Consider the following 23,649-nt stretch of genomic DNA (forward strand, 5'->3'; position numbering starts at 1 on the left):
TAAAAGATCTCTTTTGTGTACAGTTGAGCTGGGAACGCCAACGGTGACTGATGCAGAGATAATGATCTCGCTGGAGAGGTAGAGCCTCCCTCTCTGTTCTCCTTCAGCTCTGTGTGCCAGTAATTGCCTGATGTCCATGACAAATCGCAGGTAAATCCCAGACTGAGCTCAAAATGGACTTTAACTATTTCTCTTCCTGACAGGCTCTGTGCAAAGAGGCAAAGGATTGCTGCCACTGAGGATATCTCCACTCGAATCTACCTGGTGGAGGTCAGGAACAAGGGTCCAGTGTGAATTTGACCTTAAGCAGACCAGATCTGCAAGTAAACAAAAGGAACGGTGGTTTCAAACCTAGTCACTTTCTTAATCCTCTATAAGCACACACATTAATCACTGCAAATTCTTATCCCAAAGTGGAATTCTCCGGAAGAAATCAATTTATGGAGGCAGATGTTTCTTCTCTTGCATGTATTCTGTTAAGCAAAATAAATTGCACAACTAGCAAGATTGATAGTAATATTAAGTTCATAATGACCCAAATCAATTCTGAGTGCGAGACCTGGAAAGGTCAGTTGGGGACAAATTTACGGCAAAGGCATGGATGGTTCTTGGGAGATGCAATACTATTCTGCTATGTGCTGCCTTTAACTAGAAAACATGGACTTGGAAGTTAGACCAACCTATGGTCAATTCCCAGCCCTTCTATCATGTCATTCTGGGTCATGGTTGGGCCATTCCCTAAGTCATAAATGGGATAATGAGATTTGATGGGCCAACTTTGGGATGCCCCAGCCCCCTTCAGCCATCAGAGAATGAGGACTTTGGCGATATGAGAGGTACCCAAGCTCCAGCAGGGCAGGCTGCCCAGGCACTGACCTAAAGGAAGTGGGTGGAGAGATTAGAGCTCTATTTGCTCCTCTTGTCTTTCCCCAACATCCCCTATAAGATTATAGATCCCCTAAGACCAAATCACCTCCATTTTAAGCTGTCCTCACATTTGGAACTCCCATAAAGAGCAATCAAGTGAGAAGTACCCTCAGATTCCCATTGCAGGTGTTCCACGATGCAGCGAGTCATGTGAATCTCCCCTTAGCCCAGCGGATTCTCTCCATCTGTGCTGGCCATTCAATCGAGACTGGTATTTTCTGATGTGCAGCTTTCCTGAAGAAAAATCAGTGTTTCCATCCACAACCAAAAATAGCCTCTTTTCACCCCAATTCATATCATCGCCCCATTTACGAATACATTTTGTGCATCCACCTTCAAGGCTGTTGTGCTTTCATAGTGCTTTTCCCTTTCGTTTTACACAATTTCCAGTTATTCCCTATTTTGTTCTCTTCAGAACACTGCTTGTCACATGTTTTCACCAGAAACATTCATCACCAAGGTCAAAGGGTGAATATTGTGATCTATTATGCTTAGAGGAATCTAATGAAAAGCCACATAATTATCCAATTTAAAGAGGAGCATGTAAAAAAAGGGGGGGGCACTTGCTATAATTTAAATTGTTTTGTTTCCCTAAAGCAAAATTCAGCACCTGATTGACAGGACCTAATGATAATTCTTATTGATATGGTGATGTTAATTGTGGAGAGATATTTAATAAGCCCCATATTCTGGAGGTAAATGCGTGCTCTTAACCTGCACCTGAACCTGATTTTTGATGCAGCGTGGGGATGAGGTACAGATACAGATAAGTGAGCACAAGTGGATTTTCAGTCTTGTGTGGCAGAATGGAAATTGGAATCTTCAGAATCTATTAGGAGAACAATTCCACAGTTGCTCACACTTTTATAAATTATACTGTATATTACAGAAAGACACAAAGTCAGGAGAGGTTCAAGAGAGGATATTGTCGTGACTTTGCTGAGTAGTTTTTAGGGTGCTACTTGGCGGTGGCATTGTGTTCCTGCTTTTAACCAAAGACACACACTGAAGAATGGATCTGTTTTCATTTTCAAACAAAATGGACTAAAGAAATCCATTTCCACTGTCACCCCTCTCCACCCCCAGGTAAGGCTGATCTTCCAGAAAATGAGGCCAACTTTGAAACACAGGTAGATTCTTAGAAGAAAATGAATTCTTGCCCCATGAACGAAACCTTTTGAGAGGCTCATGGGCCTAAATTCCAAATGGAACCAACTTGAGGAACAGCAAAATCTGTGCCATCCTGAGATCATGGACATAGCTGTTGGGGCTGTGGACCCAGCTGGGATCAGCAATGTCTTTTTTTTTTTTTTTAATTTTTTGGGGAGACAAGCCCATCATTTGGGAACTAATATTCATGTAGACATCTTTGGGCAAATAATAAAAAGTGAAAAAACTGAAGTTACTCTAACAACAAACAGACTTTAAAAAAATAATCAGAGTGGCTTACATTGGAGGGAAGGCAAGTTGTGGACTTGAGTTTAAATTATTTTTTTTTAACTCCAACTTCACTTAGTTGTGTTTTTTTCTTAGGAAAAAATAGCTTTAGATATGGTTAACCTTTTCATGTGATATCCTGATTGCTATAACTATTCTTGCCAAACTATATTTCACTTCAAAATAACCAAACCAAAGATTGTTACATGTAACCTGAATCACAAATGGGTCACTGTCACCAGAAACTAAGAGCTACCAATCTACAAATAAGAACGGGAGAGCCAACATGTAATGATTAAAAGGGTGTCCCAGCCCTGGCTGGTGTGGCTCAGTTGATTGAGCCTTGTCCCATGCACCTGGGTGGTGGGCTCAATGCCCAGTCTGGGAGGAGGGTGCGCAGAAGGCAGCTGATGAATGTTCCTCTCTCACATCAATGCATTCTCTCTCCCTCTCCATTACTCTTTCTCTAAAATCAATAAAAACATATATTTTTTAAAGTTCTTAAATAAAAAAGCGTGTCCCAGAAAACAAGAGTAATCTTTAATGAACAAAATATTTAAAATATTCCAAGTATTCCAAGATAAGATTCCTCTGAACATGGCGTCTGGACTCTGGTATACAGTAGATGATCAGTAAATGAGCAAAGACCACAAAATTATTTCTTTTTGCTTCCTGAATTTGCATCATTGTTTTTGCTTTTAATGCATACCTCTTGGAATATTCCAGATGGAAGTTATATTGACATCAAACCACGTATTCACCGTTATTGGAAAAAAAAAAGTCAAGTTGATTGGAGATGACCAAATTGATGGCGGGTTATGAGAGCAATGGCAGTTCAAACGACTACTGTAATTTTCAAATTCTTAGGCCAACGCATTACATCATACACAGATTATAACTTCTCTGAACATTTCTGGTATCTCACTACCCGAAAGGCAATATGCTCGCAAATTGAAGAGTTCAGAGAAAAGCAATAAAACTAATTAAGGAGGCCCACAGATTGACTGATGGAAAGAGCCCAAAAAAAATTAAATGTGGGCTGTGTGGCCCTATGATGACCCGGTGGTTCTAGGAATGAGATGCAGGATCTGGAGGGAGAAGATTCCCGTCTGCAGCAGGCATTGGTCCACACAGACTCACAATGAAATAATAAACAAGAGCCTGGCGCTGACCCAGGTCCAAAGCCTGGGCTATGCCTGCATGGGCAGCTGCCAACACCCGCCCTTGCACTTCTGTGCCTCTTAGTGTAGGACTGGGGTAGGCTCAGACCTAAGAGAGGCTGGGGATATTGCCAAGGTCCCCCTATTTCTACTCTGGTACTTATCTAACTGTACTCTCATCCTATTCCTGGCTCCTTGAAATAGCCTGTACCTCAAAAGGCAGAAACCAAGGGCTGGTTAACATTATGCTTAGGAGTCTGGATTCAAATCCCAGCTCCAATGCCTTCAAGCTGAGGGGCCTTGGGAAAGTTACTCAACCTCTCTGAGTGGCTTTTTCTTCACTTGTAAAATGGAAGTAGTGCCCTACTCCTAGGGCTGCTGAATGAAATTGTTCACATAAAGCACTTTTCAGAGGGCCTGGCCTACAGGAAGCACTGAATGCACAGTAGCTAATGTTCTTGTTTATTATATTAGCGGCAAGATCAGGGAAAACCCTAACCCTCCTAAAAGGGGTTCCAGGCCCTAAAACATTCACCTGTGTTTGCCTGGCCTGAGGGACTAAACCAGAGTCTGAGCAAATTTCACAAACCTTTTATTACTGCTCTCCTCTCTCCAGCATGCCAGTTTCCTTTACACCTATTATAGGTTTGGGGAATCAATGTCCCAGTTTGCCCAGGGTAGTCTTGGCTTCTGCCTGTTGACTTGGAGTCATTATTGATAGCACCTCCTTTTGCTCATACAAGTCAGCCTTATGATGATGAATGGCATGATCACCCTCAGTTACAGGTCTCTTGACATCTTTTTCTCCAAACCTGTTCCATCCTGTACCACCTCTTATAATGAGTTTCATAAGTATATTGAAGTTACTATGAAAAAGCATTTTTCATCAGTCCTTACCTTACCTGGGCCAATGTTGAGGGTTTCCCTCAGTTTATTTCAGGATCTACTGAACGGATCCATGTCCACCCTAGCCACATGTGTCCACATTTTAGTGTGCTCAGGCCAAAGGACACTATCCTGTACTGATAAGCTTCCCTATCCCCGTTTTCATTTTATTTTCTCTAGAAAACTTCCAATGCCACTGAATCTTTTGTAAATTTTACTTTGGGTATTTTTTAAGACAATGAAATATTTCCTCTTCTTATTCCAGTGTTTGAAGTCAGAAGACCTAGGTTTCAGTGCCAGCTCCATCTTTACTACCTGCTAGAACTCACAGAGGTCACTTAATCTCCCTGAGTTTGTTTCCTCATCTCTATGGTGGCAATATGAAGATAGTCATGTCATCTGCAAATAATGTTAGCTTTACTTCTTCTTTTCCAACCTTTTTTTTTATCTTGCCTTAGTACAATGGCTAAGACCTCCAGTACAATGTTGAATTGAAGTGGTGCATGGACGTCTTAACCTTACTCCCATTCTTATGGGAAACAGGCTTAATGTTTCACCACTAAATATGCTGTTACTATAGGTTTTTCATCAATGTCCTCTATCAAGTTGAAGAGGTCCCCTCCTAGTTCTATTTACTGAGAGTGTAGAATTTTCAAATGTGTTTTCTCTGTTCATTGACACCATCACATGATTTCCTTTCATATTCTGTAATGTATCTAATTATAATGATTGATTTTTAAATGTTTAAAGAATCTTGCATTCTTGAAATAAATCCCACTCATGGCTGGACTCAATTTGCTAATATTTTGTTGATGACTTTTGTGGCTATGTTATTAGTGTAATGCCATAAGGAAAGTACTTTTACTCCCTTCCTATACTTGAGAATCAGATGAGATTGCTCATTTTAATTTGTCTTATAGACTGAAAAGTGCTGTCCACATACAGGCTCTAAAGCTACTGAACCTGCTAATGGTGATGTCAACACATGGCACAAATGTGGCCCTTGCCAAGCCACAGCCCACAGGCTGGTCAGGAACCAGCCTCAATGACTCAATTCCACTGTCTCAAAAACTCAGTCATAACCAATAACTCAGCCCTCAGCCTATGAGTCTGGCAAAGATGCCTCCCGGATTTTCCAGGGAAGATCTCATTTTAAATATTTTCTCCTACTATCAAACCTCATCATGCCATATGTCCTGATTTTGAATTTAAGAAATAGTTTTCCCTGAATGCATTGACTTTTTCTGGCTTAGAAGAAAACTCATCTGCCACTTTCCTGGCTGCTCAAGTAGATTCACAAGATTTCTCCACCATGCACAAACTCAGGAAATGGCAGAGCTTACGCACAAAGTTTTAACATATCTATAAAGATTTCAGCCTCTACTTTGGAAGTTTATAGGCAAATAAAGTTCCTCAATTTTGACAAAGATTATTCAAAGTATCCTAATTTGTATATTCCTTGCAAATTAGGAATCATGCATGTTCTTTCCTTCAGTCACTCATTCAGCAAATATCTACTGAGATCTGCTATGTGCTAGGGCAGTGATGGCGAACCTATGACACGCGTGTCAGAGGTGACACGCGAACTCATTTTTTTGGTTGATTTTTCTTTTTTTCAAATATATTTTATTGATTTTTTACAGAGAGGAAGGGAGAGGGATAGAGTTAGAAACATCAATGAAAGAGAGAAACATTGATCAGCTGCCTCCTGCACACCCCCCACTGGGGATGTGCCCGCAACCAAGGTACATGCCCCTGACCGGAATCGAACCTGGGACCCTCGAGTCCACAGGCCGACGCTCTATCCACTGAGCCAAACCGGTTAGGGCAATTTTTCTTTGTTAAATGGCATTTAAATATATAAAATAAATATCAAAAATATAAGTCTTTGTTTTACTATGGTGGCAAATATCAAAAAATTTCTATATGTGACACAGCACCAGAGTTAAGTTAGGGTTTTTCAAAATGCTGACACGCTGAGCTCAAAAGGTTCGCCATTACTGTGCTAGGGGAACAAGGTGGGCAAGACAGTGCTGTCATGAGGCTAGTGTTGCTCAGGTGCTAATTTGATGTTAAAGCTCTGGAGTGGGTGCTGGGCAGTTCTGCCCAGACCTCCCTTCAAGACCACAACACTCACTCCCCTAGCTGCCAGGCATCTCAGCTACTGATAACTCACAACTGAGATCCTCCGGAGGCCTTGCCCTTGGCCAACACCAGAGGGCCATGCCCTTCCAGCCACATCTCATACTGATGGTTGGGGGATGGGGTACAAAAACCCACTTCCTTGCTTCAGTATAAACCCACTGTGAGGGACCGTCCTAGTTTTAGATCCTAGCTTCATTGCAACTCAACTCCTCCTTCTCCCCATTCTCCTTCCCCCATCCCTCCCAGGTATTTTTTCCAGCACATTCTCTAATCAACTTTCTGCACACAAATCCCCAAGCTCTGGAGCTTAAACCAGGCCTAAATCCTGATATCTTCTTAAATGCTACCTCGGGGAGAGGTAAGAGATTAACTGAATGACTATTAAATGCCTTTCTTCAAAAATAGTAGAGCTTAAAAACATACCAGGACCTAAGTAGAGAAGTTTATTGAAGGGGGGGAAGTCATTTTTTCCCCAAAATTAAAGCTATAACGGACAACTCCTTAGGGAAATCATGACTTCCAACTACCATACTTCCTAAAAGTTTAACAAACAAACAAAACCACCCACCATCATGAAACAAGAGTTCAGGAAAACTTTTCTAACATTCAAAGTTCAGGTGTGAAATGTCACAGACATCAACTGTGGAAGTGAGTATAGCACCCTTACATGGGCAGAACTCTCAGCTATGATGTGGGTCACAGGCTGCCACAAGCTGTGAGATGGCATTTCTGTCTCACAAGAACTTTTATAACAGAGCCACCTAGAATCTTCACATGAAGAGTGTTACATGCTGCGTGGTCTGTGACATTTTTCCCAAAAGTTTGGTTTCTCTTGGATGGCACAACAAAATCTTTCCCCGTGCAGTGAGACACTGCAAGCCACAAGGGAGCTTTCGGATGGCAAAGATTTGGATACCCACCAGCATAGGGCAGTTCCTGGTGTGTATTTTTCCAGAAATACCTTCTCTGGTTTTGTTTAGCTTAATATGAAAAACAATAAAGATTTATTTGTAGCGGAAATGGTAGGCAAATATAGGCAGTTGTTTGTCTACACCTTTTTAAAATGCAGTCTTGTATTTGCTGACTGCCTGCAGACATTAATAATACCTAAAAGTTGCATAATTTTCACTAATTTACAAAGTCTTTGTCTGCATTACCTTTTGCAGATACTTAGTCAAATTGATTTTTCTATAAATGACTCTTAATAAGTAAATGAGATCAATTGACTAAAAATTGAAATGTGTAATGGACCTGCATTACCTATGCATGCATCATAAGCATTGAAGTCTTTAAAAATAGTTGGTGGGCCCTGATGATTCAAGAGGCCTGGATTTCTTGAGCCCTTGGTTTATAAACTGGTGACAACCTTGGATGAAATTCTGCACATTTGTAAGTACAATTCTGAAACTTTGGAGATAAAGGGTTATTTCAAATCTTATGAGAATACACATGCAAACTGTGTCTGTGTTAACTCAAATTCTAAATTAGTTGCAGTGTGAACTAATCATTTCAAGCACTAACGCTTGGCCTTGGGATGAAATTTAAAAAGAAACATTTAGGTGGAATCATTGGAGAATTATGCTCAAAGTAAGATTGCTAAATCCATAACTATTTTCCTAAGGAAAAAAGTGAACGTATCATCAGTTTCTGAACAGAAAAAAAAATTTAGCTTATGGACCATAGAAAACAACTTTGTGTCAGACACTGAATTATATTTTTTCTATCTCTCATTTTCATTGTAAATAATATTTCCTAATATATTTAACAAAGAAATTTAAAATAGAAATCTGCATTAGAGGGCTCTAATTTTTCAACCATAAGAGCTCAAGTGACTGTTCTGGTACTGGGTTTTATCTAAGTATCCATGTCCCAAACACACAAGCCCAGCATGACAGGTATTTCCAGAGAACTAAGGATGCCCCAAAATAATGAGTTTGAGAGGAGCAGTGCAAGAGAGAAAGAATGAAAGAAAAACAGGAGACAAGTAAGTAGAGGGTACCACTTACCATTCATGACTTATCACTCTTTTCAGAAAACATTTGCCCGTATCTTTACCAGCAAGCACTCCTCCCTCCTTCTCAGGCATCCATTCATTCATTAACAAGCATTTACTGACCATTTACCATGAGCCCGGCACTGAGCTGGACCCCGAGACTATAGAGATGAGTCACACATGGATAAGAACCACAGACTTAGCTAAGAAATGGGCACAGAAAGAAACAATCTAGAGAGGATACTGCCTAGTGCTAACAGCCTAGATTCACTCTGGCCTCCACTGTTGGGCTGGCTTTACAGATGGTGAGTTTTAGCCAACCTCTGAATAGAAATATGCTTTCCCTGAGCAACCAGGAGGTGAGAGCGTGGGGATGCCTGGGAGAGAAGCAGGAGATGAGGCTACAGGGAAGGCAAGGAGCCCATTGTGAAGGACCCAGGCACCAGGCTGAGAATCTAGGCTGGATTCTGCAGAGAGGACCCATGGAAGCTTTTAAACCCAAGGAAGTGCATGATCAAGTCTGGGTTTAGGAAAGGCCAATGGCACAACATGAAGCATGTTGCCTCACATTTGACCTTGAGACATACCCTATGCAGAAGACTCTTCTCCGGGACAGGTCTCATCAATGTCAGCCCTCCTGTGGTCTGGATCAGTGACCAGGGATCCTGGGATACAACAGATGCTGTGGGCAGGGAACTGCACAGTGAGGACAGCTTGTCTCTGCCTCTCCATGAGGCCTAGGATCTCAGCCAGGAAGATGCGAAGCCTGGACTGACTTCACGACTGGATGTAGGACCCATCTGTTGCCTACAGTGAAAACAATGGGTGGCTCAGTGTCTTCTATATCTCCAATTTCCCCTCTCCAGAGGTATTTCATGAATATGCAAGAAAATACATACACAACGACTCCTTGCTGTTGACCTATTTTGACCTATTTCCCTTTTACTTCTCACTGCATCATATGGCTGTGACCCACCATAAAAAAGACCTCCAAGATGTGTCTCTTTTCAGCCTCAACTTCCTCCCTAAGTCAGCAGCAGACAGGTGCTTGAAGTTGTCCAAAGACAATTTTTCTTACTCCTTCTTGCCTTTTCACACACTGCTTCCTCCACCTGGAATGTTCCCTGTGTACCTGGCAACCTCCTACTTACCCTTTCCAGAGTCAACCCTAGTAGAGCTCTCTGAGACCTTCGCTGATGTCTCTAGTTTGAGTTAATGCCGCCCTTCTCTCTGCCCCCTTACACTGCGTATTCTAGTCTGTTCTACACTGAGCACATGCTGCAATTAATGGCCTTTACATCTGACTCTCTCACTTGCTGATGAGCCTACAAAAGCCTTGAAGGGTGGAGAATGTGTTACTATTACTGGTTGTCTCCCAAGTTCTCAAACATCTCGGCACATAAGAGAAGTTGAGCCAATGTGGGGTTTTTGTAGTAATTTTCAAGATAACCCTTCACGTTTTTATTGCATCTTATAGAGCTTACACTAGAAAAGCCCTCTTAATAGCATTCATCTTCTACATGCAACAATCTTGCATCTACTAGCCCCACTTAGAGATGAGAAAACAGAGGTTCAGAGACTTGTGGTGATTTGTCCAAAGTCACGTGGCGAAAAACTGGCAGAGCTGAGTCTTGCTCCTGGATGGTCTGGTCTGCTCAGAGCTCTCTGGGCTGCACCATGGGGGAGCGACACTGAGCTCCAAGTCTCAGGTTCGAAGATTTACTTTAAACACAATCTCCACCCAATGCCCAGGGCCATATCTGCTCCTCTTCTCACCCAGTCCCATCAGTTTCAGTCTGAGCCTCACTCAGGGGGCTACCCTGATGGTAGGACTCCTGGGAGCCAGACAGAGGGGGTGCTGTGAGAGGTTACTAGGATGGCCTCTGGCAGGCTGACTCAAGTTCAAGTTATGGTCGAGTCAGCAAGCTGTGGCTGCAGCCAGGACTGCAGTAGCAGGGAGAAGAATGAGAACTTAAATGATTTCTCTTGCAACCCCACCCCTCGCCTGGACTTACATAGAGAATCTTCCATTAGAGCCCATGTCCTATCAAAATGACCATAAAACCAGAAATATCAGAGCTCAAATTAGTGAGATCTTTAGGTGTTTATGAATTGCTTTAATTTTCATTTAATTGATTGATTTCTTTGAACAGGAAACATATTTACAGGGTTTGAAATTCCAAAGGCACAAGAAGGTAGGCAGTAAAAATTGTCCTTCCCACCCTTGTCCACCCCCTCACCAATTTCCCCTCTCCAGAGATATTTCATGAATATGCAAGAAAATACATACACACATATATATGTACATACACATTCTTTTCTCCCACTTTTATATGACGGGCAGCCTATTTATGCACTGTTCTACATCTTGATGTGTTTTACACTTGACAGTGTGTCTTGGAATTCCTTTACCTCAGCACACAAAGAGGTGCCCCCATCTTTTTCACAGCTGTGCAGTATCCCATTGTATGGCGGTGCCAAAATGTGTTTAGCCAGCCAGTGCCCGAGCAAGGGCATTTGGTGTCTCCCATCTGTTGCTATTATAAATAATGTTGCAGTGAATAACCTTATACATACACCATGTGGTTCACAGGGGAGAATATCCATAGGACAGATTCCTGGGCTTGGAACTGTTGGGTCAAAGGGTGCGTGCATTTGTCATTTCAATGAAGAGGGTTGCCAAGTGGTCTTCCACAGAGTTTGGACTAATTTAAAATCTAACTAGAGCAGGGGTGGGCAAACTTTTTGACTCGAGGGCCACAATGGGTTCTTAAACTGGACCGGAGGGCCGGAACAAAAGCATGGATGGAGTGTTTGTGTGAACTAATATAAATTCAAAGTAAACATCATTACATAAAAGGGTACGGTCTCTTTTTTTTTTTTAGTTTTATTCATTTCAAATGGGCTGGATCCGGCCCGCGGGCCGGACTAATTTAAAATCTAACCAGAGGCATAGGGGCGGACCTCTTTCCCAATAGAAGCCTCTTTAACACATTAGCCAGCAGGGATGGTTGGGGTGTCAAAGAAGCCAGGAACACCGAACAACTCCTCTGCATTTAGAAAATAAAAATAGGGGAAATGCAGATCAAAACCACAGGGAGACACGGCTTCATGCCCACTAGGAGGACTAGAATAAAAAATAAATTAAATAAAAAGCCGGGAAATAAGTGTTGGCACGGCTGTGGAGAAATTGGAACTCCTGTGCATCATAGGTGGGAAGGTAAAATGTGCAGCCACTTTGGAAAACAGTTTGGTGGTTTCTCAAAAAGTTAAACTTAAAGTTATCAAATGACCCAGCAATTCCATGCCTATGTATATACCCAAAAGAATTTAGGTTCTCAAACAAAAACCTGCTCATGAATGTTCATAGCAGCATTATTCACAATAGCCAAAAGGTGGAAAACCCCAAATACCCATCCATGGGTGAATTAATAAACAAAATGTGATAGGAACAAACAAGGGAATGTTAGCCATAAAAAAGAATAAAATTCTGATGCATGCTAGAACACGAATGAACCCCAAACACATTATGCTGAGTGAAAGAAGCCAGACACAAAAGGTCACATATGTAGGATTACATTTATATGAAACATCCAGAATAGGTTCATCCATAGAGACAGATGAGAATTGATGGCTGCCAGGGGAGAGACTGGGATTCCCTAACTTGGGATGTGTTGCCTCCTGAAGGCTCCTGGCTCCTACGCGGGTGGGCAGCTCTGCCTCATTCTGCCCCAAGTTGGCCCTGAGGCCCCTTTTCCCGTTGTCACCTCAGGCGAATCGCCTTTGCGTGACCTTGCCTGAGGGGTCGCTGCTCTTTGCATCCACAGGATCCAAGCAGACAGTTACTCCCCTGGTCCCTGTTTCTTGCCCTTTGGCCCCTCCATCGGTGCGCAGGGTTTACACATGCTCATTAGGAACCTCTGGAGGAGTGGGGGGCATGAGTGAACGAAATTTACACCCAAAGCAGTGGCTGAGAGCCCTTTGGTGCTTGTTTTTCTCAGGCATGTCCATTTTCATGGGCACATTCTGCCCTGGATACAAAGCGGCGTTTTCACAGGGTGGCCCCTGCAGTGAACCCAGAGCAGAAAGTCATGGGGTAAGAAGTGGCTTCAACAAACATCATTTAGCACCTTGCAACATAGACAATTGATGCTCACCAAATATGAAGTCCCCGCCAATTCCCAGCCTCCTTTGCTGTTAGGAGGCTGTACAATTAGTTCGAGCCGATGGACTCTGGGAAAGTCCTGTGGGTCGTGTCTAGGCTGAGGCAGACCAAAGCCAGCCGGTGGCCTCCACCTCCTTCCCCGGCCAGTCTCACTGAACTTTTAGTGCATTAAGTCTCTGAGATTTAGGGGTCGATGTGTTGCCACAGCTCAGTCCAGCCTACTCTGGGCCTCACCCTGCAAGATGCTGGGCCCGAAATACCGAAAGGTCAGAAACGGTCCTGACCTCAAGGAGCTTCTGGTCTGGGTTGGGAGAGAGCAGGCAGATACTTCCATGTCAAATGTTGACATTCAGACCACAAAGCTGGCAAGTGGAGAAAGATATTATTCGAACAGCTCCATGATTGAAAGGTGATCGTGACATAGGAGGTAAAAAGGATCGGCTGACAGGCAAACAGTCACAGCCCTAAGAGAAAAAAGTTCACTGAATAGGAGGTGTCAACATGGTGACCCATGCAAATATGTAAATAGGCAATCCTGAGGCTGCATGCTAACTTCTTCTAACTTTGTAATATAGAGTATTTTAAAACATGCAGAAAAACAGAGAGCATGGTGTAATGAACCATTATTCTAAACAGCACCCAGCTCAAACAATTAGCATCATTTCCCAGTGTGGTTTTAGCTACCCTATTTGTTTCTTTGCTTGTATGATCTAATAACCAGTTCATGGTCAAATGTCCCCAAATGTCTTTAAAAAAACATCTTTTAACATCTCTTTACAGTTAGTTTGTTCAAATCAGGACCCAAACAAGTTCTAAACACTGAACCTCATTGGTAGATATTTAAAATCTGATTTTACCCTCCCATACATTGTTCAGTGTCATTTATACACGCCAACTTCATAAGCATAAATAATGCATTGTACAGGCCCTGCCTCCTCTGTTCTCACATAAGACAAAAGAAACCTCATAAACTCACCCTGAATTATCGACAGCCACCTACTCGTGTTGGGTTTGCAGAGGCCAGACAGCAACATGTGTGGCCAGACTGCATATGCCAGGCACACATGACATGTGGTCCATGAGGGAAGTCAGATCTGAGACTCAGACGAGCCCTTCGGAAAGTGGCTACAGGAAGGAGAGGCCACAGAGTGTGTCCATCTCCTTAGCCACCGATACGCGCGGTCCCATCCTGAGACTCGGGGACTGTGGGGAAGGTTTATTCTATCAGATAAGGTGGAAAGTGGCCCCTATCTTTGGCTTCTCACCAAGAATAAATAAGTGGCGTCTAGAGGCAGCGACCTGGAAAGGTATTCAGTCAGAGTTCTGGGAGGGAATGACTGACACCCGGGGATGGGGGGTCGGGGGGGAGTGGTGTGGGTTAAACCTGTGCTTTTGGCCCAAAGGCAAGACTACCAACCAGCTGAGCAAGTGAGACTGGAAGGTCACATGCCCAAATTCTAAACTCAGATATTACTGATATTGTGGAATCAGAGAGGATTTTAGAATCTGAGGGAGAAAGAAAGAGAGGGAAAGACCAAGAGTAAGGAACAGAGACACAGAGGACAAGAGTGAGGAAGCATCCATCACCATCCATCCACCCACATCCACACAAAGGAGACACGAAGGCATCAAGAAGGAGCCAGAAAAGGGGACAGGCCAAGAACAGGTGTGAGGCGGAGAGGAAAGCAGAGTGGAGGAGAAGGCCATCTTCTCACATCTGACAGTTTTCTAAGAACTCCACTCCCAAACCTAGCCACTGCGGAAGAAACTAACAGGTCAGCTTCGGTTTCCTGCAAAGGACGCTGCCCGCGAGCTTCGGTGAATACCCGCAGCACTGCACTCGCTGGCTGGATGCATGCAAACAGCTAGCCTTTGTTTGGTTTTCCCAACTATGATGCAAACAAAATCTAAACAGTCCACACAGCAGCCTATCTGATGTGGGTTACTTGTGTCGAAGAGGACCCAGATCCCAGAAACCCGCCGAAGATCATGAAAAGTTCTGAAGAGAAAGCAGAAGGCTGCGGGCCGGGGTGATGTGCCAGTTAAGAGGGCTTCTTTGGAACAACTTCGGGTGGCAATGCGAACAGCGCATGTAAATGATCAAAAGCAGTGGGGACCCTCTCCCATCAGTCACGAAAGATGCTTAAGGCCGGTGCCTTTGAATGCTGTTTTAGTTGTGGTCTCATACAATACATCTTAAGGAACATTTATACTGTGTTCACTGTGCATTCAAGTGTGGCCACTTCAAAGGTTTAGCCAAGTATTTTATGGCCATGGTAAAGGGTTCTTATTGATTTAAATTACAAGCTTGGCTCCCGTCAGCTCCACTTGAGGGCAAAAATGCAATAAAATATCCCACAGCACAAGAGACAGACATATCGCATTGAAAATTTTAAGAGATCCCTTTCACTATAATCACTCTGAATGATATTTATTGATATGGGCAAGGTTATCAGAGAGACTTGTCTACAATCTTTAGGCGTTGGGGTTTGTCTTGGTTTGGGCGTTTGCTTGTTTAAGAATCGAGTTGTGACCTGGGCCAGAGAAAGGTCAGGAGTGCATTCCAGGTCCCCTGGCTTCATCTCTCCCCGGCTCTGGACAGAATGGCTGTTCCCAAGAATAGTGACATTGACATACTGGCCATCACAGCTGAGGGATGATGGTTTTCAGTCCTCCGATCATTTGCATATCCAGCAGGCCAAACTCAGATGAATGAGAGGTGTCAAGGCATGAATGACAAGCCCATCAAGACGATGGAAGGCTGTGCCCAGATTAACTGTCAGGGAGACAAACGCCGCTCCGGAGGCAGAGGCCTGGACGCGATTGGAAGACTCTAAAACTGAGAGGGGTTCGGAGCTGTCGATATGAAACGCTGTTTATGCTGCTCACTAAACCCTGTGGTAATCAGCACAAAGGAAGTCCCCTTATGTTTAAAAAAAAAAAATGGAGAAAGCCAAAGCAGCGTGCTCTGGTCGGCCTCATTCCTGGCTCCTTTATAATAATTTGCCTGAAACATACCCAAGACGGAGCTAACCCCTGGACATACACAGAAAATAGCAAATGACTATTATGTATCTGACATTTGAAATAACATGTTTCTGGAGGGTTGGCATTACAAGAGTCATTTCACTTCAAAATGTTATTCCTAATGTAATTTTTTAAAATTCATAAGAGGCACTTGCTAGAATTCATTGTAGCACTGAAGTCACTCGGAAGACAGAGGTCAAATTCATTTCATTTCTTTTATGTTTTCTTCTCTCTGCGAGATGAAATAAATGATTAAGCCTAGAACACTTGGCAGTTCAGCGAATGTGCTCCGTGGCACCATTACAAGATCGATTTTCTCAATACAGGAGTCTTTCTAGGGTGCACATTGCTTAGCTGACATCTGTCGCCGTTGTCATGGCAGCGCTCTCTCCAGCATAGTGAGAGGTCAGGCCTGACAGGGAAGGCCTCGCCAGCTCTACCCCAGTCACTTCAAGGTTAACAGCCAATGGACCAAAGAAATAGGCAATTATAGTTCAGTCAATTCCGGTTAAGGAAATATCTGAGAAGTAAATACGTCTGATAAGTGAATGGAAATGAAACAGCCAATGCTATTGATGCAATCCCATAATATCAATATCATTTCGTGGTGTGGTTTGGTTGTTCCGTGTAAAATTTCCAATGCTCAAGGAAATCTAGCAAGAGAGAGAGAGTAAGCAAAACTTCATCCCGCTGCCCTTAGCCTCTGTACGTGAAGAATAGAATTCCCACCAGTGGGGATGCATCACAGCAGAGGAGCAAAGCATCCTCCAGGGAAAAGTGCAATCCCCTGCTGGGTAAGTTCCCTGGTGTTCCCGTATATGCCCCAAAAAGACTCAGCATCTTAAAGGAAATGGACTGAAATAATCTTTCGCATGGCTACTTCTTATTTAGTAAATGTATTCCTTATTGGGATGAAAGTCCTTTCTATAGTTTCAACAACCCTGAAAAATATCAAGCTTTCCAAATTACTAACATGTTGGAATTAATATTTTCTAATGCTACACATTTCTGCTAAAGCATAACTTTTGATAGACAGGGAAAGGGATTATTGTAATAGACATTCTTTGAATAGAATTAGAAAAATGACAGGTGGAACTAAAATGTAAAGATTTTCAATTACAAGTTGCATAGCCCAGGAATTCAGCTGCTGACAACCTCTGCAGATTCATTAAAGTACACACATTCATGTTACCCACTCCTGATTAAATCTTGCATTTAGTATGAAGAGATCTTTAGATTTCATCAGACACTTGAACAAATGGCAATGACTCTCCTTCGGCTGTGAGATTTTGTTGCTCACAAAGAACAATGGAAAATTGCAGGTTTAAAAAAAAATCATATGTTGTCACTGTGGTGACGGGTCTCAGATTCCTGTCACAATGTTCTTGGCTTTGGTCAGTGTAGACCGTAGGGGCGGCTAAGGCCTTTGGTCCATCTTTGGCCACATCCAGAGGAGGAATCTCACCAAGCAGTGCTCACAGTTCACTTGCCAACTTGCTTCCCAGAGTTCTCACTAATAAACCGTGGAAGCTGGTCCAGCACCTAAGCTGGTGAGCTGACATGACTCCCTTCAGCCTGATGGTCTCTGGAGAACCTATGGCTTCATTTGAGAAGGGTTATGTGTGGATGCAAGAAAGAGGAACCCACTCAAATTAGCTTACATGTCGAGAATTCTACTTAACATACAACAGGCAATGCTGAAAGGGGTTGGAAACATAGGAAAGAAATTGCATGCAAGCCAAACAGAAAGGAGGGTCATTCTCTCTTCGTGCATTTCATCTCTGCCATGCTTCCCTTCTTCTCTCTCTCTCTTCTCTCTTCTCTCTCTCTCTCTCTCTCTCTCTCTCTCTCTCTCTCTCTCTCAGCTTCCTCTGCTTTCAACGTGCTTCACTTGGCACTTTTGGTCCTGGCATCATTCTCATCTTATTAACTCAGTTTCTCAATGTCCAAATTTCAAATCCCTTGACGACAGTCTGATTAGCTCAGCCCAGGCCCTGAATTGGTTCACCCACAGTCAGGTGCCCAGTTGGATTTAACCAGCTAGGTGGAGGTAAGGTTGGGTAAGCTTATACAATTTAAACATGACTGCCCCTTGGGGGGAACACTCTGTAAAGTATATGATTGTCTAACCACTATGCTGTATACCTTAAACCAGTGGTCGGCAAACTGCGGCTCGCGAGCCACATGAGGTTCTTTGGCCCCTTGAGTGTGGCTCTTCCTAAGCCTTAGGAGTACCCTAATTAAGTTAATAACAATGTACCTACCTATATAGTTTAAGTTTAAAAAATTTGGCTCCCAAAAGAAATTTCAATCATTGTACTGTTGATATTTGGCTCTGTTGACTAATGAGTTTGCCGACCACTGCTTTAAACCAATACAAATAATATTGAAAGTAAAGTGTAATTTAAAAATAAAAAATTAGCCCAGCTAGTGTGGCTCAGTGGTTGAGTATCAAACTATGAACCAGGAGAATATGGTTCAATTCCTGGTCAGGGCATATGCCCAGGTTGTGGGCTTGATCCCCAGTGTGGAGTGTGCAGGAGGCAGCTGCTCAATGATTCTCACTCATCATTGATGTTTCTATCTCTCTCTCTCCTCCCTTCCTCTCTGAAATGAATAAAAAAATATATTAAAAAAGTAAAAATTCAAAATAAACATGTCTGCCAGGTCCACCCCTTAAGCAAGGCAAGGTACAACTCAGAACATATCCTCTGTGTCCTGTGTAAGGTTCAAAGACGACACACGCTTTGAAACTCCTCCACATGACCAAAAGAGATCTAAAAACATGATGCTGAGATGGCTGCTCAACAACATAACCGTGAATTTGTGTTCGCTATAGTATTATCAGAGTCCTCCCCATCAGTATAAAATGGCACCCCTGCAAAAATATTGCACAAACTCCTTCCTTGTCTAATTACAGAAAAAAATGCCCACTCTTCAGCCTTGACCTTCACCAAGGGCTTTTGCCAGCACTGCGCCCTCCGTCCCTCTGTAGCCTGCATTTGTCCTGCACTTCAGTTAACCTGAACTATGTCCTGTTTCCTGCCCAAGCCCACCCTTTCCATCTCTCCTGTCTCCCTCCACACAGTGTTTCCATTCCATCTTCTCTCTGGGCCGCACTATAATTAAATATAACTAACACATAGGGGCTCTCAAAGAATAACAGGAAGTAATGAATGGCCCCTGGAAGTGGGCTATTTTCTCAAGCAGATAGTTTAAATGGAGGACACTTGGTGTCATTTGTTACGAGAGAGCATACAGGGCCTGCCCTTGAGGGCCAGCTCAGATGCCAGCTCCCTCATAAAATCTTCCCTTGACTATCCAGATAAAAAATCAATAATATCTCCTTAGAGGAAGCATTTATCGTCTCTATCACTGTTTTCCAAGTGTAAGAACTGGTGGGTCCTTGAGTTACAAGCCCACAGACAGTTGAGAAACAGTGCATTAGAAGTTAGGCCCTGTCACTTGAGGAGCCATTTGAGCCAGGTTCACTCATAAACTTGGGACTTGAAATTACATGGCAGCTCTATGTTATCAGCTTGACCTCCAGATGATCTAGAATACTCTTTTACTAATACGTATTTAGATGATCATTAAAATAAAGACACAGCCCTAGCCATTTTGGCTCAGTGGATAGAGATTCGGCCTGAGGACTGAAGGGTCCCAGGTTCAATTCTGGTCAAGGGCAACTACCTTGGTTGTAGGCTCGATCCCCAGCCCTGGTCAGGGTACTTGTGATAGGCAACTAATCCATGTGTGTTTTTCACATAGATGTTTCTCTCTTACTGTCTCTCCCCTTCCCTTCCACTCTCTCTAAAAATCAATGGAAAAATATCCTCAGGTGATTTTAAATCTCAATTTTAAATACCTAATTGTTCAGGGCCAAAGTAGTCTGCATACCCAGAAGACTCTGATTTCAAATCACTGGGTCCACATGGAATTAACCAGAAACCACCTTAACCATTTTTTATTTGACTATGTAGCTCTGGCATCTAAAAAAAATGACAACAAACAAACAAAAACAGCACCTGTACTGAGGTAAATGAAATACTTTCTATTTACTCTTGGTCAAATCCATAATTCCAGGGCTTATTTTGAACAGTGATAGATTTCCAACTTGTTCACCTATAAACCTACTCAAAACACTGATCCTGGTCATTTACAGAACTTGTGATTCTAGACACATCACCTCAGCAGGAGTGCCTATCATTTGCTAAGACAAGAACACAGAGAACTGCTTTATATGCTCATATGTTGTGAAAAAAATACAATATTGACTCCATTTGAGAGTTTTCTGTTTATTTATCTGGCCAAATCTGAGAATTGCTGTGGGAAAGACAGAAATTAAGTTTTTTATCCTTTGTCTTATTCTCCGATTGATTTTTTTTTTTCAGATTGGGGCTCTAGCTATTTTTTAATCCCTTATCCAATATATACCTGGTAAGATTCTGGGAACTATGCCAGGCATCTAAGAATACAAATACCTTATCGCCTAATGCAGAAGACAGATATAAAAATAGATAATGTGATGAAATAAATTTTGCAAATGAGGTATATTCTAAAGGCTATGAGAAAAAAGAAAGTTGTTAACACTCAGGTATCTCAGGAGAATGTCATAGAAAAGAATCTTTTAACTGGGGCATTGTATTGGTTATAGATTGCTGCATAACCAATTACCCCAAAACATAGCTGCTTAAAATAAATATTTTTTCTCTCCACAAGTCAAGGATGTGAGAGCTAGCTTAAGGTTCATCTTGAGGTTACAATCAAGTTCACTCATGTGGCTGTTGGAAGGAGGCCTCACTCAGTTCACCTCAGTGGGCTTCTCCCTGGGGCTGTTGGAGTGTCCTCGTAAAATGTCAGCTGGCTTTCCCAAGAATGACTAAACTGAGAAAGAGACAGAGACAAAGAGACAGAGAGGTCCTGGCTTGGACTACACACACCAGGAATTGAACCGTGACCTCCTAGTTCATAGGTTGATGCTCAACCACTGAGCCACACCGGCCAGGCGGACCCCATCCCTTAAAGAAAGAAGTATCAGAGAACTCAAGGACATATTTTGAAATCACCATGAAGAATGAATAAAAGCTTTCTACAGAGAAACAGAGAGAGAGGGAGCCGACTGCCCAGAGCAGTCTGGACAGAGGAACAGCATGTACAGGTGTGAAAAATCATGAGTTTCAAGGGAAGTGAGGAATTTACGGGAGGAGTTCAAACTTATTTTAGCCTTTTATTTATAAAAAATCTTACAAAGAAGCCCAGTGTGCAAAACAAATAAAATGTGTCCTACTACAGCTGAAACTAGGTGAAGGTGGGAGAAGGAACTCCCACTCCAAAGCAGCCTTGATGAAAAGCTCTCGAATTTTACTTGTTGTTTGAAAGTCACTGCTATACCCAGCAGCTATTGGGGCTCACCTACAGGTACAAGGCCTACTCTGTTAATGTTTGTCTTATCAGGTAACAAACTGTGTTCTTGTTCTATCACTTGGCTGTAACTAAATAAAAAGTAAACAAAATTCTCATTAAAAAGAGAATAATGCTCTTGTTACAATATGGGGAAAATCCCAATTTACTAATGGGTTATATTCTAAGAGTTCACTTGTAAGAAGGCTCATTAGAACTCTGTGTATCAGTTAGCTATGCCACAAAGATGCTGTGTAACAAACTATCCCAAAACTCAGTGACTTTAAACAATGTTCATTTATTCTCATGGCTGCAGGTCAGCTGAGGATCAGCTCATTTAAGCTGCTGCTACTCAGTTCCATGGCTCTGCTTCAAGTTGCAGGTCAGCTAAAGGATTATAGCTGTCTGTGGAAAGCTCATCTCATAGAGAGAGGAGAAACACAAAAGGGCACAAGAGGCAAGCAGAAAACAAAGCCTCTTGAGGCCTCGGGTCAGAATTGGCACACTTTTGCCCATAAGGCTGGCCAAAACAAGTTTCAAGGACCAGCCCAAAATCAAAGGGTAGGAAAATATAGTCTATCCACAGAGGCTAAAGCAGGAGGGTGAAGAATTGGAGCCAATCATTCAATCCACTGCATTCTCAATGCATTTTTTTATAAAAACAAAATTCAAATTGTAGTTTATCAAATTAGCTCACCAAAACTGATTTAATGCTTAGAAGAGTAACACCAGTGGCCTAGCTTCAGGTAATCATAGGACGCAGGCACATTTTTTAAGGAAGCCAAATTTGTCTTCCCAGCTCGCTTTCTTCATCGCCTTCTCAACAACGTTCACGTCTCTCCCCATGTGCTCTACATCTTCACGGCTGCCCTAAACCCCTCACCTCTGTGCCTCACTCATCCCTCAGCACCTCCCTCTTCCCAATTATTTCAGCCCCCACATTCAGAACTCTGAACACCTCAATATAGACCCTCCCAGCTGGCTGTCAAAAGGAAACACATCTGATTGATCCAATTCATACTCACATATGAATGGCCTATTGCTTCTCAACACTCCCCACGATAGTTGCCTTTGGAACGGGGTCTGTCCATAGCCCAGTGATCCTCTCACTGGTGAGATTAAAGACAGTAAACACATTGGTAAAAGTCAAAAAGTCTGGGTTATTTTCCAAAAAGGGGACCGTGCCTTACATAGGCCTGCCAGTTACTCTTATTTTATGAAGGAATTGCCATTCACACATGTGGAGCCTACTGGATTCACTTTATTACTCTCAGTTTCAATATTTTCTTTTATTCTCTATGCTGCTACAGGGAACTGAACTCGCCGAGAGAAGATAAATGTCGGTGGCTTGATTTACATCTCATTACAGGACCAGTGTTGTTTCCCATTTTGAAATTTACTCCATGGGCCAAATCTTTAAAGACTTTCTTTTTTATTTTTCAACATTAAAATGACATATTTCACCATGATCTATGCCTACTTTGACTGAGGAAGAGCTTAATGATTTGGCCTTTGCATTGTGTTTTCATATGAACATCCCTATTTTGAACAAACAAACAAAAAAAGAAATTACTATCTTGAGAACAATGCTATTAATCATCTTTGAAAATGTGTATACTTTTAAAGACACATCATAAAGAAAGATTCCAAGTATTAAATTGTAGTGATGCCACTTTTCTACCCTGTTCAAATGTCTGTGTACAGACAAAGGGAAGTAAAAAGTTAAGGATTGAGGATACCATGTAAAAGACTAATCTGAATAATTTGGACCAAAAAATATAGCTTTATTGATCCTGAGGTATGAATTGATGTGTGGTTCATCATTTCTGCTGATGTTTTCGTGACAAAAAATAGCAATGCCTGTATGCCTTATGACAGTATTATTATGTCATATTTTAGCCATTTTGAGCCACCTTTGAAATAGTCAATATCCTCCCCCATCATTTTGCCATGCAAACTACGGTACCTACCATCAAGCTACCTGCGGAAGGGCCAGTGGGAACAATTATTTCTCTTTTTGTCTAGTCAAGTGCCAATAACCATAGCACTGACTTCAGGGAGGCTACGTTAGGTTAGTATTTGGGGTGTGTTCATTAAAGGTCTCCTTCTCATATCTTTTCTTACATTAGCCAAAGAGGGCATCCAAATTCCATGCTACCTAAGAGAGAATGCTTTTCTCTTCTTAACAATCAAATTCCGATGAAGTCTAAACACAGTCAAACCTCTCAGTGACGAGAACTGAGAAAAGATGTGTGCCATAAGGAGTATTGCTGGAAAGCCCTCCTCGCGACCCGCCCCCCCCCCCCAACACACACACACACACAATGGCAGGGTAGTCAACCATTCGTCAATCACAAAGCTGCACTTATTTCTGACTCATTAACAGAGAACTCATAGGTTAATGACTAAAATGAGGCATGAGGTTCAGAGCAATGGTTTGAATTCTAGATCCTACCTCTACCAGCCATAACTTGGGCAAGTTATTGAACCTCTCTCTGCCTCCGTTT

The sequence above is a fragment of the Myotis lucifugus genome, unplaced genomic scaffold, assembly GCF_000147115.1.
Source record: "Myotis lucifugus unplaced genomic scaffold, Myoluc2.0 scaffold_52, whole genome shotgun sequence".
Classification (NCBI taxonomy): domain Eukaryota; kingdom Metazoa; phylum Chordata; class Mammalia; order Chiroptera; family Vespertilionidae; genus Myotis; species Myotis lucifugus.